Genomic DNA, 20,068 nt, shown 5'->3' with positions numbered 1-20,068 from the left:
CTTCCTCTCTGTAAAAAATCAATAAAATATATTAAAAAACAAAAAACAAACAAAAAAAAAACAAAGGGGTTTATGACAGGTAGTCAATCTTTACCTTAACTGAGTCTATTGTATTTTGCATCTATAACATACCATTGGAGTCAGGGTAACTTCCCTTTTTCCAGACCCCTCAGGGCACAACCAATGTACCAGAGCAGAGACTACAAATCCTCTAATTATTATTTTTATCATGTTAATTGTTGACTATTAACTTTCCTGTACCCACCTATGTAATAGATGTATGTGTCTATCATTTTATTTTTCATCCAATCCCAGAAGTCCCTCCCCCCACACTTTGCTTCCTCCTACCTTCCAAATCTATCACCAATGGATTTTATGTAACCCACTTCCATCTTCCCTTTTGAATCTAATGTATAAAATAAGGTGCATTATCTTAATGCCTTGAAATTTTGCTTCCCAGCAATTGTCAACTGGTTGGCCAAATAAAATCACAAAAATTCTTTACAAGTTTCTTACACTGACAGATCTATAATTCTATTTTGTATATGTACAAGTCTATCCTCATTCACTGCTCCTCAGACAGTGCATATCTATTCACTGTATATCTGTATTGTTAAGATATCACTCTAGAATTGTTTCTTTCATCTTTTTTTCAGGTAAAGAAACAGATAAGGGGCGGGGGGGGCAGGGAGGAGAAATTCAAACTATCAGTGGTATAAATTATTTTGATGATGGAATTTAAAACCAGAATCTAACTTTCTTTATTCCCAGATTCATTACAAGTGTATGACCAAAGTCCTTTAATATTTCTCTTCCTCATAGCTGACTTACTAGACATTTCCTCACTAAGAGGAACATTTTTCACATATTTATAGTTCTCTCCTATATTTGTTCTTTGTCTCTTCTGTTCAAACCAAGTAATCATCAAGAGAATTTGAAAACCACAAAATTTTCCATTTAATATCCCCATTAGAAAGCCAGTGGATTTCTTTTTTCATACTAAATTGATTTAAACTCAAGGTCTGGAATATCACTAATGCAGATATGAGAAAAGAGACAAAGGTGAAATTAAATCAAAATGAACTGGTAAGTCTCCAGGAATAAAGTATGGAGGCACACACTCTCAGGACCCCCTTTCCTCCTGCTACAGTGATAAAATCAAATTCTTTTGACTGTGGAAGTGCCCTATTCTATCTGTAGTGTAATACCCACTGATCACTCATAGTAGACAAAGAGGGTTGAAGTTCTGGGACTGCAGTTGAGCTAAGTAAAATGGATTTTGGATGAAAAGGGGAAGAGGGTATATCTCAGTAGTAAGATAGGGTGGGAAGAGGAAGAGAAGAGCAAACATGAACTGTCTCTTGAACTTGAGGTCAAAGTTGAGGTTAGAGACATATTGACCATGCTGGATGATAGTATCAGCAAAGGAGATGATGGGATAGTAGTTTGAGGAATATCTACTTAAGGTAACAAGCAGTCACTGGAAACTCTTGAACAAAGGAATAATATGGCAAAAATTGCATTTGAGAAATATTAATGTGTCAGGAGTGTGTAGGAGAGACAAGAGATTGCAAGCGGATACTCCAATGAGAGTATATTGCAAGAATCCTGGACTGAGGTGGTGAGAGCTTATAGTGGAGGTTGGCAAAGGGATCATAATAAAAATAATGTAGCTCACTTTTATTGAGTGCTTACTACATGCTACTCATTGTGATAAGAGTTTTATGTACAATATCACATTTCATCATTACAATAATCCTATGAAGTAGGTATTATTATTATTATTATTATTTTCAAGTGTGAAAATTGAGGCTTGTAAGCTGCTAAGTAAAAGCAAAAGTAGGAGATGCATATTAGAAGGGAATCCTGAGGATTTGGTGAGCAGGCAATGTGAAGGAAGGGTGCAGAATGTTTAAGGAGCCTGGATAACTGGAATTGACATCTATTCGTGTCAGCAATAACAAAAGTGAAGTTTTGGAGAAGGAAGAGGTTTTGTTAGAAAGAAAAGCAGTAAGCCTTTTTGCCCTATATGATCTGCCCATTATCTTAGAATTTTCAAACATTTTTATTCTAAATTCCAAGCACATTTTCTCAATAGGATCTCCTTCCCCATAGTATTTCTATAGTTTGGGAAACAAACCTGGTTGAGCTATCTTGTGGAGAAAATGGGGGTCCAGCAACATGAAACTAACACCAAACAGTGAAAAGAATCCAGGTCCTTGGTGACTTTCTGGTCAACCATGGAACTGGTTGAAGGCTCTGCTTTTCCCTACCTCTTTGTTCCACCCACAAACTTTCAACCATCCCAGGCTCCCGCACCTGGAGGAACAAAGCTGACTTCAGTTCTCTGCAAGGGCACTGTGTCATTCCCAGCACTTGGATTCCTTCAAGTCTGGGAGAGTGGTACTTCTCAGAAAGACAAGGCAGTAAAAAATATCTTTGAGAAGGATAAGACTTCCGGGGGGGCAGTGGAGCAGGCACCTTTCAAGGCCACTGGGGGGAGGGGCGAACAGTTCTGACGTCAAAGAGGTTCCAGGGTCCTGACACAGAATTAGATAATGGCTTTTTCCCTGAGGGAGCAAAGCTCCCCTTGTCCCTAGGGTCTTGTGAAACTAAGGCCACTAGGGGAGGTTAACCATAGATGAAAGTTCTGTCTTAACATTGAGAATCTTCTCCCTGTTAGGCTTGCCTTAGAACACATGCATATGTGCAACACATATATGTTCTTATATGCTTCCTCTGGTTAGGGTTTAAAGGTAATTACTCTGTATCTTTATTCCCTCTTGTCCTTTTTTTGACTTCCACTTCTCCTTCCTCTCGATTTCATTACTTTCATGACTTTCAATGATGGCAGATAACATTTCTATCTTCTTCTTGCCTACTAATCCCAACAACTGAAGTCAATCACCCCATAATCAAGTTAAATAGCTATCTGGGGTGGAGTGGGGGTGGGGAGTGGCACAAGACGTTTTCTAATTGTCTTAAATGTAGAAGGGATTCAGGTTCAGTGAATAAAATCCCAAAATAACTCATCCTCAATTATGGTGTCCTTAACATGCCTTACAGGTGCACAGCAAAACTCCCCACACCACCTTCAGATCTCCTGGTAGTAAGTCCCCAAAATCCTTATTTTACAAGAGGATCTTGAAGGAAAGAGTCAAATCTGTAGTAGCTTTCCAGACTTGGGTATTTTCAGAGCAGCTTTCTTTTCTTTTCATATCAGAGGGCAGAATTCTCCCTTGCTTGTAGATCTCTACCTAATTTTCTGACCATGTAAGCTTACTTTGCCCACAACATCTATGTCTCTTAAACAAAAGGTAGTCCTTCTTCATTAGTATGCAAATAGACTATTAGCCTCTAATATATGACTATTTTAACTCTCATTTGAAAAATTTTTATAGAATATGGCAATCAATCAACAAATTAGATTTCTCCATGACCAGAATGAAGTCTCCAGAAGGTCAAAGACTTCATATATTATGCCCCCTCCCAACCAATAAGAATGTATGAACACATTCCTAATGGTTTACAGTCATTTAACTGCCTCCTCCCTCATTAGAAACCCTTGGCATATCAATGTTAAAAGACTGGGCACCCTGCCCCAAAGGTGATGCATGGAATAAATTTATCTTTTTTAATTTCACCAGCTAAGCAGGCAAGTGTTGATGTGCCAACTGGTCTCCCCAAGATTCACTGGCCCTCCAACCACATTCTTTGGTGAGAAAAGGAGTCTCTTCATAAGTCCTGCCTACACAAAGGTCTGATTGTTAAGGGACACAACAGTGACATACACGGTCCCATTTAGCTTGGAGAGTTTGTGAATCTAAAGGTTAATTTTTGATTTTTTATTATTTTCAATCCCATTCATATGTTTTTCCCTTACACGAAAGAGATGTTAGACTCTTGAGCTCTCAGAGAAGCATCCTTTTACTCTCTGGTTGTTGTTGTCATTGTCAGATATTCATCAGATTGGAGTCCGATTACATGGAACTGGAAGAATGGAGAGAGTGCACACCCCTGTGTAAACACCCACACAACTACAATAAACCATGAGTGACATCGGCAGTCCTAATCTGAAATTTCCATGCCCATGGAGGAGGCTTCAGCTGTATATTTCCTTCTTTTCACTCTCTCTTTATCCCATCTTATCCTCTTCCTTCTCCCTGCCACTGCCTTATTCTGTGTCCTCACCTCATCACAACTGGACTATTGAAAGGGTCTCCTCCAGGTCTTCCTTAATGCTCTGAATTGAACTGTCTTCTTGGGGCAGTATTTTTCTCCTTTTCTTTTTTTCTCCATCTCTCTAAGATCTCGGGTTATTTAGAAATTCTTGTTTCTTTTGCAATTTTCCCACCAACCCCACCACCATTCAAGTTTTAAAAATAAAATAAAAAACACTGTAGAGAAGGGCAAGTAGGAAACATGTCTATCCCTAACCCTTACCCATAATCAATCCCCCAAGATCTCAACTAACTAATGACCCACCCCTGCCCCCAAATTTCCTGCTGGGTCCCAGCTCTATAACTTTGCCTTTCCTTGAATAGAAGTCCAAACATCCAAATCTCTGTACCTCAGTCTGTGCCTGGCTATCCCCAAACCCAGTAGTACTCTCTTAAGCAGACATACTTAACTTACCTGAAGCACAAACACACACTGAAGACATTTCTACATCTTCTCCCTTAGGTCAATCTGAATTAACAAGGTGAGAGCAAGCAGGCTAACTTCACCCAGAGCCTCAGGGTAGAGTAGGCAGGAAATTAACAGTGTGAGCCTCAATACTCAACCTTTGATTAGTGAATACACCTGTGGATCCTCAGTTCTCTTGCCACTTTGATCTGAAGCCTTCAGCTGTGAATCAGCCTGGGAGAGGGTGAGGGTGCCTGGAAAGAGAGAGAGATACCAAGAAAATTCCACCAAGGTGTTGCCACCAAGCTGCACAAACTTAACTTCCCAGCACCTTGCAGCCTGAGAAATTTATCACTCCAAGACACACAGCCCAGAGGGTCTCTCAGGTCTTGGGTAAGGTGCCAACAATAAGAAAAAGAAAAAGGAAATAGAGAAAATTAAGAAACTCCAGACTCTATGGAACATTCGCTTGGTAGAAGCAAACTAAAAATCTGTCATGTCTCTCTATGAATTAGACAGGACAGAAAAGTTTACCCCCTAAAAATGGAAAACAAATAAGCAAGCAACAACACATCAACAACAACAACAAAAAAACCTCAAATGTATTCACTTTGCTTTTGTAGGGTAAAGTGGGAGCATAAAGCATGAAAAAGGAGTGTAGGCAGTAGCCAGGTTCTATTAACTAGAGCAGCGGTTCTCAGCCTGTGGGTCACGACTCCTTTGGGGGTCAAATGACCCTTTCACAGGGGTCGCCTAAGACCATCAGAAAACACATATATAATTACATATTGTTTTTGTGATTAATCACTATGCTTTAATTATGTTCAATTTGTAACAATGAAAATACATCCTGCATATCAGATATTTACATTATGATTCATAACAGTAGCAAAATTACAGTTATGAAGTAGCAACGAAAATAATTTTATGGTTGAGGGTCACCACAACATGAGGAACTGTATTAAAGGGTCGCGGCATTAGGAAGGTTGAGAACCACTGAACTAGAGAATTGATTAGAGGTCTTTCAACCTCGTTGAGCCTTTGTTTCATCACCGATATGTAACCCTAATAAACTCAGACACCCATGTGATTTTGTTCCAGAGAAGTGTCAGATTTAAGTAACATCCAAAAATTAAAAGTAATAAAGATGGAATTCCATTTATTACCTGGTATTCATGCCTCTCTGAAGAGAGTAAAGTAGATGGAAATGCATGGTTTTCAGAAACACTATTCAAATTCTCTTTTCTCTCCAACCTACTTTCTTATCCTAGTTACGCTGGTTCTGGTCCCCGGGGAAAATAAAAAGCTTTTCCTTTCACTCCCTCTTCATACACTTTTTTGTCATTTTCATTCTCCCTCCTCACCCTCCAAGTACTGTAATATATATATAGATCAATTTATCTTTTCTTCCAGCAGAAAATTATTCCTTCCTGTGAGAGCACATGAGGTAGAAATTGGACTAGCATTTGCAGGATTCTTTTTGGTGAGGTTGGAAAAGGAGTAGGTCTGTAAATAATTCTATATTATTGATTTTATTCCTGTATCATTAATTTTTGTTTTATACCATTAAATATGATACCTCTGATCTCTCCTTGCTTGCCTCACAAGTTTGTTGTGTAGATCAAATAATATCGTACATTCCTTTGGAAAAACCATAAATCATTATAATCAGGAATATAGTATTTTTACGTGAATCTATAGGAAAAGAATTGGCACAATTTTCCTTTCTTGGAGGCTGAGGTTAAAAATTAGGGGGAGGAAAGGAAGAGTTTCTCTTTAAAATAACCATATATATGATTATTCTTCTGAAGATGCCAAACATATCACTACATTGCTTAATGTCTTTATCTTCCTTTTCTAGTTTCAACACTCCTAAAGACAAGTTTTGTTTTTGTTTAATTGTATCTCTATAAATGGAGTCCTCCATTAATTAATTAATTGATTAATGAATATTTGTCAATGAAATTAGTCATTTCCTCTCATATTTTTTTTTATAAAGACATCTTTCAGGAGTCAGGTGCTGGGTGTTAGATACATCATAGCCCTTTCCCTCAAACAGTTCACAATCTAGTGGGAGAGGCGAAAATGTGAACAGACATTTGAAGTCATTGATTCCTGATGGAGCAGTGTCCAAGGAAAGGGATGGGGAAGCAGCCGCTGTCGCTGATGGCTAACCCAGATTCCAGTTCCTCTGTGGCGAGCCCAGAAAGAGCTCAGTAGCTGGAGTGGACAATGTTTTTTGGCCATTCTTTGGCTATACATTCCCTCCTCCTTTGCCTACATCCTATAAAAGAGAATGAAAAAGGCAGGTCACACTTTCCCAGCTGCTACTGCAGTTAGAGATGTCCATGGAACCCAGTTCTAGCCAGCAGGGAAGTCTGTTGAGGAGCTTTGGAAAAATTCTTTCCTCTGATAGTAGAAAAAAGAAGGAGAAGGAGAAGAAAACTAAAAAGGTTTTGCACAGCAATGTAAACAATCAACAAAATGAAAAGTCAGTCTATGGAATGGAAGAAAATATTTTCAAGCTCTGTATTGAAAAGGAGTTTTAATGTACAAAATATATAAAGAATCTGAAAACTCAATAGCAAAAAACTCACAAATAAATGATTTTTTTAAAAATGGACTAAGAACTTGAATAGACATTTCTCCAAACAAATATATACAAATGGCCAACAAGTATATTAAAGGGTGCCCAGCCTTGCTAGTCATTTGGGAAATGCAATCCAAAACCACAAAACCTCATACCTGTTAGAATGGCTATTATTAAAGAAACAAAAAATTATATAGAGAAATTGGAATTCTTGCATACAATTTTTGGGAATCTATTGGTGTAGTCACTATGGAAAACAATATAGCAGTGCCCCCACTTTAGGAAATTTGGGGCCTCAATCATGTAGCATTTGAATTGTCTTTGAAAGTTGTGACTCCAGACTTGCACCTAACATCCTCATTTGCCACCCAATTCCAGGACTGGAAAATATTTAGGGTCCCACTCCTTTTAATACATATTTCCCCTCAGCTTAATTGCCACTTAATTACATTCTTCTAGTCAACATTTACTGAATGCCTACTATGCACAAGGGAAAACAATCTTTTCTTCAATACCCAAATTAGGGTTAAGGGTAGGTTTTGTGATTTTTTTTTTACCCCAAAATGCCTATGATATTAATGGGATTTTAATGAATGTTTACTACTTCTTGACTAGTTTGGTGCCTGGCATCTGGTCTGTCCAGAAAATCCAACTGCATCCTTACTGCTGCTGCTTGGTAATTTCAGTCACTTTCCTGATCTGAATCAGAAAGAATGGAGGTGGATGAGTAATCATTCACCTATAACACGGTTCTGTTACAGAGCTCACATCTTCCTCCCTCTGGATCATTCCCTTCTGTGAAATTGGAGATGCAGCTGTCCTCCCATACATTTCACTGTCACTCCGACATGATGACTCTGTATAGCCACAAAGGTGCCAGAGTTATTCCTTCCCAACTCTTGCTTCTGAGCCTGCTCTCCAAGACCATGGTGGTTCTGGGCTGCATGGGACCCCATGGATAAGCGGATAAGGAAGGGCTTAGTCACTACACCAGTTCATATAATCAGAGGTCTCCTGGGCAGAAGGACTCTGGGAATCTGATGGGCAAGCCCTTTATTGTGGGCTGAATGTTTATCTCCTCTACTAAATTTACATGTCGTGATGGTATTTGGAAGTGGGTCTTTGGGAGGTGCTAAGATTTAGATTAGATCATAAAGATAGGAGCCTCGTGATGGGATTCATGCCTTTATAAGAAGAAGAAGAGAGGGATCTCTCACTCTCTCAAGGCCCATGCACCTAGGAGAGGCCATGTGGGGACACAGCAGGAAGATGGCAGTCTACAAGCCACGCATTCAATCTGGCACTGCCTGGATTTTGGACTTTCCAGCTTCTAGAACTGTGAGAAATAAATGTCTGTTGTTTAAGCCACTCATTCTATGGTACTTTATTGTAGCAGCCTAAGCTGACAAAGACAGCTCCCATTATCAGTCAATTCCCTTCATGGGTGATATGCACCCTGGGCTACCCTCTGCTCTTTATCACATCACATTCAGTGTTATTTACAGCACATGCAGGTAACTCATTTTATTGGTGAAACAGAACATGTGTCAGAGAGTCTTGCAAGTAAAATCACACATCTTCCTAAGCTCACCACTTTCATTCAGCTCCACTGCTCCCTCAGCCTAGAATCAGAAATTTTCAAAAACAAGGTGTTGGATCCATCTCAGTCTCAAATCAGGGATCCATAGAACAGCCTTAATGATGTCTTTGCATAATTGCTGGTGTCAGCTTTCAACCTTGTTCTCCATCCTGCACAAGAATGACAGAGCAAGAAAAATTAGAAGAGGAAGAGGCCAGCCCAGTTGGTGAGTCCCTATGTCTAGACAGGCTAATGAGTAAAAAGTGTTCCTCATGAAGGTCCTGAACCAGGAAAATAGCTCCATAGACTGATTCTTTTTTTCCCCCTGATCAGCCAATGCCACTTTCCCTGATCCCTATCCCAGGTTAAGTGGGGGAAATACCTCCTATTAGCACTTGGGATCCTGCTCTAACACAGGTCTTGCCTGCCAGGCCAGCTCAGGCTCCACCCCTCTCAATCAATGGGGCTCATTCAGCACTAAGGGCTCCATCTACTTCGGTGATGCCTCACCAAAGTTGGCCATTCAAACAAGCTCAACACATGGGCCCAACAGGACAAGATCTGCAGAGGGCCAGGATACTTTATTCCTCAAGATTTCTTCTTATATTTTTTAATGTTTCCTCCTATTTCCTAATATTCACAGAATCCCTTTCTCTCCAGTCACTGGTTCTGTCTGCAGGAGTCCCCCTGCCAAAAGTCATTCAGCCTCTGCTTAAAAACTTCTAAATATGGAGAACTCATAATTTCTCATTCCCTCTTTGGTCAACTCTTGTTATAATGCTCTTTCTCTTCTTCTTCTTTTTTTATTTTTTATTTTAATTTTTATTTTTTTTGCTTTAGAATCATGAATAAATAGAACACCTAAAATGGAACTCAGGAAAAAAATCTACCTTAACCCCCTCATTTTACAGGGAGCCCTTTTGATGCAGTGAGTTCCTGAGAGACATCACTGGGAGCCTTGAAAACTCAGCTCTTGTTCATGACTCAGTTTGTGAGATGGAGAAAAGAGGTCAAAGTACACCTTTTATCTGTCCTTCCCTCCATGCTCATCACCTTAAGAATTGCTTGTCTCTACTTTGCCTTGGCTTTCTGTCTTAGCTTGTTTTGCTACCAACAGTCTTTCTTTTCTTCTCCATCTAAACCATCATTGTCAAAGTGATCATCCTAAAGACAACTCCAGGCATGGCACTCTGCTGCTATAAAATCTCCAGTGGTTCCCCATTGCCTATCATCTGAACTCTTAATAAATTCTTAATATAAATTTGCCTTCATAAGGCCCATTCCAATCTAACCACAGCTTGACTTTCCACAAGTGAATCAAACTGATTGTTGCTTTCTCTAGAGGGAGTCAGTGCCATTGGGGTATATCCAGACTCTTCAGATCAGTTAGAGCAGGAAGTGACCCCATTCCCCTGCCTCACTTTACCTAACTACCTGACCTTCCTCTCTTGTGCCTTGGGTTTTCCTTTCATTCATTGAAGACTCAGAGCCAGGTGAACTCTGGGGTTCCTTATAACTCTGAAGGAGTAGAGGGGACAGAAACATAGACCTGGACTCTAAGTAGATAGGAAGACTGATGATGGTGTAAAGGATTAGAATCTCAGAGAATGAGGAATTAGCTGCAGGGAAAAGAGGGAAGAGGGGAAGATCTTGGGAAACTTCAAAGTTGAAGGTTCTGCCTCAGAACCTTAGTGACATATGGGAATTAGCTGGAGACTTTGTAAAACACTGAATGAAGCCTGGGTCCTACTGCAGAGATTCTGATTTAGCGAACCTGGAGTGCAACCTAGTCATTAAAATTTTTTAAAGCTCCCTGGATCATTCAAATATGTTGCAGAGTTTGAAAAATCAACCCCAAGTGAAAGCCAGGCATGGAGGGAAAATGACACAATATTTATCAATGGGAGATAGGAAACGCTGAAAAAACACTATAGAACCTGCAACTCCCCCAGCAAATGTTTTTCTCACCTCCTAAGGCCAGCAGCATCAGGTTCACTCAGGGAACCCTCCACGTGAGAGGACTCACTCTACCATTACTGCTAGCGCATGTACATCCATTCCTTCTGGCCCTGCTGTGCCAAGGCCTGAGTGGGCTCAAGTCTCTGCAGATTGTGTCCTCCCAGCGCACCTGAAAGCCTATTTATTTTTTTTAGCTGTGCTGGTGTCCTATGTGGGTGAAAAGATTGACATGTCTATCAGGCTGGGCAAAGTCTGCCTCCTACACTGTCTGAGTAAACTGTTGAGGAGCACTAGAGAAGCCAGATGACTGCTCTTAGGAATGTTCTGAGAGCTGTTGCAAGGCCTCTCATTCCAGTCACACTGAGCTGGGCCCTTTCTCAGCCAAGGGTAAGAACCACTAGCTCTGCTCTGGAACTGAAAGTAAGTGTGCTGTCAGCCAGCTGCTAATGGTCAGAAGGTGGGAGCTGACTCAGAGAGTGAGAATCAACGTAAAGAATGGGGTCAACACAGAGTGCAATCAAATCAATGCATTTTCACTTCACTGTGTAAGTTTCACATTAAAATCTTTGGAAAGAAGCTACCAAACAATTTCAGTTAAACAATTTGAAAAAATAAAGTGGAGATAATCACAATCTAGGCCAAACTCTTGTTCTTCTTTTTGTGCTAATTTGAAAAAATAAAGTGGAGATAATCACAATCTAGGACAAACTCTTGTTCTTTACTCCTTTTTGTGCCTTCTGGGCATGCCTTCTGCAATTTTATGCTTTATTTGGGATATATGAGATATATGCCATTTTCCCTCCATATACACTAACCATTCCTCTCTACCCTGCCTTATACATCCTCAAATGTACAGATTGCATCCATTATCTCATGCTTTCTGACTTCTAGTTGGATTTAGCAAACGGTAAGCACCAACAGGAGATCAAAGCAAAGTGACACTGGGGTGTTTAATGTTATAGACTGCTCGATTTCTCTATTAAAGACCATAACTGCTATAAGGCTATTTTCCCTTTTCCCAGTAATCATTACTTCCCTCTCTTGCTCCTTCATGGCTCCTGGGTATGACTAGCTTGGAGGATACTGTACCATTCTTCATTACTGTTCTTAAATTATGCCTACGTATCTGTAAGTAGCCACTTTCTTAAACTTTTCCTTTATTATTACACTGTCATACTTGGACTATAAATGATACAAAGAGTATGTATGTGTTTGATGGTGATGGTTGGAGAACACAAGCTTGCTTAAGAATGAGTAGAAATGACCTCTCTAAGAGAATTATCTGAGTGAGGAAAAGCAGTTGGTCCCTATGCTGTCCTGTGTCCCTCCTGCCCAAGAGCCTCCTCAGTGATTTCATACTCACTGCCATACTCTTCTCCAGTGAGCTCCTTTTTTAAAGCTCTATCCCAAGTCAGAACAAAAGCTCCTTTCTTCATTTCTCTTTATCTTAGTTAAGCCAGAATGACATTATTTGGCATTGCTAAGCATCAACTTATAGAAAACAAAAGTGTCTGTATAGTACACTGCTTCTTTGGTCCAGCTCTTCTACAGAGATGCCACATTTGGATTAAATATGCAAGGATCTTATGAGGAGAAAAACCTTTTGAAAGGAAATCAGGAAGGAGAAGGCTGGGAAGGCCTTCAGACCATAAAGAAAATCTTATCCTGAGTGAAGGAGAGAGGGAGGGAGTGTTGAATTGAAGTATCCTAGACTGCCCTGAAGTCTTATGAAGGTTTGGCAAAGCTATCTGGGAATAACTGAACCAAAATGAGCTGACAAAGCACTCCCAAGATTCATAAAAATGGTGCATTCAACCCTTAGTGGGAAGAAACCTGTGGGAGGTGTGGCCTTGGAGAAAACAATGATGAATTTTAGATTGCAGCATCTGAGGCCCTGTGCAGTAGGAGACATGGTCTTATGGCCACCAGAACTGTATTTGGTTGTCATGAAGAAGGCTATTGCCACATTATTACAGATCTGCCACTTTATCAGCCAAACCATGCCTTATAATTATGAAAGATTCAGTACATACTGTCAAGGTTAGTTTTCCTGCCACCTTGATTTCACCTTGCTGCACAGGCAACAAGGGCAGACTTTATGACAACCCTAGTATTTACACTAGCTCTGAGTAATAGAAACACTAAAGTTCTGAAAATCAAAGCATTTATTTACTTCTTGCTTCATTGTCTATTATATCCTTAATATTTTGTTAGTTTCTGTGGCCACCACAATAAATAAGAAACTGTTTCTGTTTTCAAGAATCTTGCTGTCTAGGAGAAAGGTGGAAAAAAGATTTATATATTTGCAGTAAAGTGTTACAGGATTGTAATGTCTATATAGGCTGTGAGGGACTAGAACACAAAAGGGAGTGGTCAAGTCTACCAGTGGAGAGTAGGGAAGTCCTTAGAGAGAGGTTGAACTTGATGCCAAGTACTTGAGGGTCTCCCAGATGAATATGTGGGATAGAACTCTGGCAAATTGAGTTACAGAAATGAGTACTGAGGTGAGAAGTTGTTTGACCTGCTTGGGGAATCACAGCAGTTTGGAATGATAGTAATGTGATAGAAAGTAGAAAACACAGGAAGGATTAAAAAGTGAAGTTAGAGACAAGGCAGGGGTTAGATTGAGAAGGATATGCAAATAAGTCTAAAATTTATCTATTGGGCCTTGGGTCATAAATTGAGCAATGAGACGATCAGATTTGTACTTAAGAAAGATTCCTCTGACTGTAGGATAAAGAAGGGATTGAGGGCACAAGGCTAGAGACAGGGAAACCAGGTTGTTGGCAGCTATGACAGGCCAGTGAGAGATAAGGCCCTAATTGAACCAATGAGGAAACAGTAGTACTAGAAAAGGAATATGGTCAAGAAATGGTAGGACACAGCATCAATCATACTCTGTGAGTGATGACTTATGAGGAGGAGAGGTGGCCCTAATTGAACCAATGAGGAAACAGTAGTACTAGAGAAGGAATATGGTCAAGAATGGTAGAACACAGCATCAATCATACTCTGTGAGTGATGACTTACGAGGAGGAGAGGCGAGGGTGAGGAAAAAGTAAGGGTGTAGAAGTGATGCCCTATGGGATCTACATTAAAGAAAGAAAGAAGATACTGTTACTAACTGTGGCAGGCAGAAATCTAAGATGGCCCCAACACTCTTGTTCCATGGTACACACGCTCTGTATAATCCTCTCCACTTGAGTGTGTGTGGGACCTGAGAATATGGTGGGTGTCACTCCTGTGATCAAGTGACATTATATGGCAAAGGTAAATGGATTTTCACAGATGTAATTAAGACTCTTAATCAGTTGGCTTTGAGTTCATTAAGACAGAGATTATCCTGGATGGGTCTGACCTAATTAGATAAAAATTTTAAAAGGTTATAAAAGTTAGAGATGCTTTCTCTTGCTGGCCTTGAAGAAGCAAACCACTGTGAGTTCTACAGCATCAAGAAAATGAATTGTGCCAACTTCCATGTAGACTTCAGATCGGACCCTGAGCCTTAGATGAGACCCCAGCTCTGCTTTGTGAAATTCTGAGCAGAGGACCCGGTAAGCTGACCCATGAAAACCATGAGATAATAAGTAATGAATATTCATTTAAGCAGCTCAAATTGAGGTAATTTTTATACAACATTAAGAAGCCAATACACTAATGAGTATCATGATCAAAATAATTTTTGGCATGTTTTTTCTTGTTTTCCAGGTGAATTTTATGAGCAGAAAGTATTATCCAGAGGTCACTTTAAAATCAATTTTAAATAAATATTATATTATTTAAGGTTCCACATTAAAAAATCTAATTCTCCTATAATCTATTACTTTCAACCTATAAATCTTATAATTCTGATTATGGACCTAGTGAGTTTAATTATCTTAAAGGGCTTTTGATTAATGTTTGGTCCTAGTTTCAAAGTCATTACAGAAAACATTCTGCACTGCATTGATAAATTTAATCTATTAGATTTCACTTAAAAGAACTTTGTCTGATAAATTTTCTCAATTACTTAAATGAATCTTATAAATCTAATAAATTAACCTTTTAAAATAGTTATTCTTAAGTTTTCTTAATTATATAAATACAATAAAAACTAAGATTTTATCCTATACTCAGATCTAAATTAATCATTCCATTACTTATTGTAAATTAAAGTTTCAAGGTTGATCTGTAATTCTAATAGATGAAATTCTCTTAAATGAGAATGTAAAAAAACCAAAATATAAAATATTTAACTATAAAGATATTAATTATATTTTTATTATCTAAATTTTATACCCTTAATTCTGTATCCTTCTGGGTTCAAAGATGCTAAACCATGAAAGAAAAAATAGATCATTACAAATAATATTTGATGATTGAGCCTCCATTATGGCCAATGACATTGGCAGAATGGGAGGTCTGGAGATGCTGAGGTCCAAAGAGATTTCTCATGACCCCTTCTGCTGAGAGGAGACTTTTGTATCTTATCAAATCTTGGGCTTTATATATTAGAAAAATGGATTTTCACAACATCCACATTCCAGTTGTGAGTCATGTCATTACCTAATTTTTTCCATTGACACATGGAAGAATCTATAATCCAAGCCCTGGAGTCATCTTATAGCAAAGAATGGAGCTTAGACCAGGGATGTGACCTTTAGGTTGCTCTGCTACTGCTCATCCTTGGCAAGAAGTTTGCTTTCCACCAGTACCAACACCTGAGGTCCTGGGTGGAAGAAATGGGAAATAGGGGTGCCAAAAAGAAGTGTTAAACCAAAGGAAACTTGGTTTGGAAAAATGCGTAGATGTCTGGGTTGCTGTGTTTTTCCTTCAGGAACTGGAAATGCAGAAGACGCTATATGTATTAGTTGCAGACTTGCTAATAGGCCAGGTCTCATGGTTGAATTCCCAGCCAACCACTCAGCCTCACTCTGAGAAATAGTTCCCTTCCCCTGCCTCCACTCCATTTCCTTTTTTCCATGTGATTTTTTCCAAGTTGGTACAGACACCTTGGGTGGCAAAATCCATTTGCTCTGTGACACACACCCCTCCGCCTCTCCCACTGGCAAATACTTTAGGTTTGCCAGGAGCCAAATGAGCTTTGGGTAACCCCAGAGATGTGACTCCTTCTCGGAAAATGATCTCTGGTCTTAAAGTATGTGTGCCCTCAACCTTGCAGCCACTTTTTTTTTTTTGGTCTGTCTCTTTCCCTTCCCTCCCTCTTCTCCTTTTTGTCTCCTTTTTATCTTCTCTCCCTTTATTTTATTCTCTCTTACATGTCTTTCTTTTGCCCTCCTTCCTCACCTTTTTCTTCCCTTTTTCTTTCCTTTTTTTTTTCCCATTCTTCTGCACTGGGATACATATATGTTTATGGATTTTTTTTCTTTAAGGGGAATGGTGGTGAGATGGGGTGAATATATATTAATGCCAATAAAAAATAGCTAACCTTATGAGCCATAACTACATGCCAGGCAGTGATAAGCATGTGATATGCGTTACCATTTGATCTGCAAAACAATCTTGATTGATTGCTATATATGGTTCCCATTTTTCATATGCAGAATCTGCGGCTTAAAGAGGGTAATTTCCCCACACTTAGTAAGTGCAGTTTAATCACATGTCCCAGGAGGATGACTTTAGGATCACACTTTGAATCACTATTCCTTATTAACCCAAGGCCCATTGCACACTGCATTTGATTAGAGGAGTTCAACATTATTTCCCTGACATCCTTGTCCCTTGAAGCCAGACCTAGCCAGGTACCATATCTCTGTATCTTCCCCTGAGCTTCTATCTAGACAGACCACATTCATAACAGAAAATCTAGAAATTATTTATTTTGAGGAGAGTGTTAATTAAATCCACACTAAAAGTTCAGAGCTCATATTTCTCATGCTTGTTGACATGTGTTAGGAAGTAAATAACCTGCTCTAGTCTAGTAGAGAGAAGTCATATGAAATGTTAGCAGGCAGGGTGAAAGGGAATGGGAGCATTGGTGGATGGGATGAGATTCAAGGAGTCTTGATAGCAGGGATACATCCTAGGGCTGGCATGTGGTCCCTAATGAATGAAGCATGATTTCTTATGCAGTCCCTCTAATGCTGACTCTGGTCTTGGCCATGTCACTTGCTTTGGCCAACAGACATCATAAAATGTGACACAAACAGAGGCATGGTAAGCCCTTGCACATTGAAGCTTTCCCTTTAAACCCAGCCAACGGGTAAAGAAGCCCAGGCTATCCCAGGCCACATAGAGAACTGAGGCACCCCAGCCAACAGCCAGAACCAAGGCCCCAGCCATGTAAGTGAAGCCATTTAGGATCTTCCAGCCCCAGGTGGGCTACCCTAGGGGACACCATGTAGAGTGGAGATCAGCCATCCCATTGGGATGAAATTCCTGAACCACAGACAATGCGTAATAAAGTAGTTGTTTTAAGTCATGAAGTTTGGGAATGGTTTGTTTGGCAGTAATAGGTAACTGATAAACGATCCTTGAAAGATATGTGCTGAATGATTGTTCATTGGGTGGTTTCCTACCATTTTCTCAACCTCTTCAAAGACATTTCTGAATTGTGGCACCCTTGTGTGGCACTGTCTCCTGTGGAAGGAGGGCTCACGAAATGAAAAGCAGGATAGAGAAGGGTTTCCCCAGTAACTCATGGTACCCTGGGCTCTTCCTAGCAATTCACAATAACAGCATACACATTATAAACCAAAGAGACAAAATCTGTTTTGGAAGAAGAAGCCCCTTTTACTTTTATAGGCCCTGAGCTGACTGAAAGTGCTGGGGCCGACCTGTGGCTGTCCTGACTGGTGAAAATGTCTTCAGTCTTTGCAAAGAGGACAGGAGACATATCCCCTCTAGTTAGTTACTTTTATAGGCCCTGAGCTGACTGAAAGTGCTGGGCCGACCTGTGGCTGTCCTGACTGGTGAATGTCTTCAGTCTTTGCAAAGAGGAAAGGAGACTTATCCCCTCTAGTTACTCTATTCCCACTTGAGATCCCCACAAACCTCAAGGAGAGGTGCGAAGAAGGGAAAGGAGCATTCTGGGGGTAAGAAAAACGTGCTTTGGAAATGTCCCAATGACACTTTGAGGTCTATGCATGGATTGTCTGGGAGCTAGACCTCCAGGGAAATGGTGGATTGCTTTTGCGGGGAAAGGGAATCCAATCAAAAGGAAACGATGAGCAAGGCTTGATTAATCAGCACCCAGCAATGCCTTTCCAGTTGAGTGGATCTCTTAACCCCTGACTATGAACAGCTAAGGCAGGAACCATATCTTAAATCATCTTTTATATCCAGGATCCAGCCCAGTGACCTCAGGAATTTCACCTCTTGTCTTTGCTTCCTCAACTGTGGAATGAGGAGGCTAAGAAAGCTGCTCCTCAAATTCCCTTCTGATGCCAACTCTATGCTCTTCTACAAAAAAGTGCAGCCCCGTGTTTTATTTTATTTGTTCTGCTGGGAAAGGCCTGGTTTCTCTCCCAGTACACTAAAGAGTTAAATTGGTAAGAACCCTCTTCCTTCCTGATGGCTTCCTCAGCATGGAGGCTCAGGGGAATGGAGGTCAGGATGGAGAGTGGGGTCTGCAGCCTCAGCTCACTTAACTCTAACTGGGACTTGTCACCAGCAGATTAAGAAGGAGAGTCTCCTCAGCGTGGGAGAGGAAAGAAGTCAGATGGAGTCCGTGCTGTGCTGGGACAGGAAAGTCACACACATATCCCACGCAGCTGAAATAACAAGAACCTATTGAGGAGAAGAGACACGTCACAGGAAATGGAACAAGCCAGCCCATAAACCAACAAGTTGGGAAGGTAAAGCCTTTCAGAAAGGTTGGGGGGGCAGGAATGAGAAGGCTCAGACCCCCCAAATCAAATAAAAATTCTTGCAAGCACATGGCAAAGAATGTGGGGGTGGAATAATAAAGTCCCCCAATGGCGGAAGGTCTTGAACCTGTGTCAGCAAAGGCAGAGAAAATAGAAGGAAGCAATGCAAGTAGGCAGGTGCAGAGCAACAGGGAACTAGAACTGGTGTCTCCAATTTCTCCTGCAGAGAGGTCCTGCAAGATGAAGTCGTAAAATTCTAGACATCATTTAAAATCACAATTGTGATTTATACTCTGTCTGGTGCTTTATGCTTTGTAGCCTATTTCATTTTATCTTTATAGTTGCTTTGGGAAATCAGAAAGGCAGGTGTCATCAACCTCATTTTCTGTGAGGAAATGAGGTCCTAAAATGATTAAGGGACTCACCAATGTCACTGAGCACCCAAGGGACCCAGAAGAGTAAAAAGTGTAACTAGCCTTCAGAGGATCCCCAGATTCCAATCTTAGGTAGGCTTATCAATTTACTGCTTTTAAAAAATTACCACACTTTTGGCATGCCTATATAAATCTACTCATATGACTTAACTTTCCTTCTATTATAATTTCTTATATAATTTCTTAAATGTGTATGCAACATTTATATGAATAAACACAAATTACATGCTGCAGATCATTATGAGAGAGGCCATGATATTTGGAAAATGTCTTGTGAAAAAACAGTAATTGAAATAAATTAGTTCTTTGCTCCTTAACCTGCTTCCTCAAAGAGTCAACACTTAGTTGTAGGCTGGGAGAAATATTTAAATTCTCACCCTATCTCAAATGTTTCCTCTTATAAAGGTTTACAGGATTGTGCTGTCTTGGAATCACAGAGGTCACTAGTTAATTCATAGAATTAAGTTTCTATTTGTACTCCTGAAAGAGGGGTTGCTTGGCTGGATTTTCATCAGAAAATGAGCTACAGTGTTTGATGTGAGGAGCCCAGAGCAGTGGGCTCTGCCACCCCCCAACTCATCAGCAATAGAGGAAGGGGAGAATTAGGGCAGGCTACTAAACCCAGGGAGTGTAGGAGGGAGGCTGTCAGCAAGAGGGAATGAAGCTGCCCAAATGTCACTTCCAAGTGAGAGGCACAGACAAGAAGGAACAAAGGCTTTTGGAGGAGGCTGTGCATTGGAGGGGTCTGGGAAATGTACACACTTCCCAGGAGTGGCTTGGATGTGTTCCCTGAATGTGGTAGAGAAAGCAGAAAGGAAATCCCAGGGTAGAGATGGGGAGGTATGGATGTTGGGTGTGTGCAGGAAACACTGGCGCTGGCAGGGGTGAATGCTGGGAGCAGGGACACACACTGAGAAAGAACTTCCCATGTGGTGTGGGAAGTTCAGAGAGGTGCACAATCCTCAAGACTAGCATGGAATCAAGAGAACTAAGTGTTTGCCAACTCTGCTACCACTGGCCTTTTGCTTTTGGTCAAGTCATATTCATATTCTCTCTCTCTCTCTCTCTCTCT

The sequence above is a fragment of the Myotis brandtii genome, unplaced genomic scaffold (assembly GCF_000412655.1).
Source record: "Myotis brandtii unplaced genomic scaffold, ASM41265v1 scaffold79, whole genome shotgun sequence".
NCBI classification, from domain to species: Eukaryota; Metazoa; Chordata; class Mammalia; order Chiroptera; family Vespertilionidae; genus Myotis; species Myotis brandtii.
Note: the sequence above shows the minus strand (reverse complement) of the source record.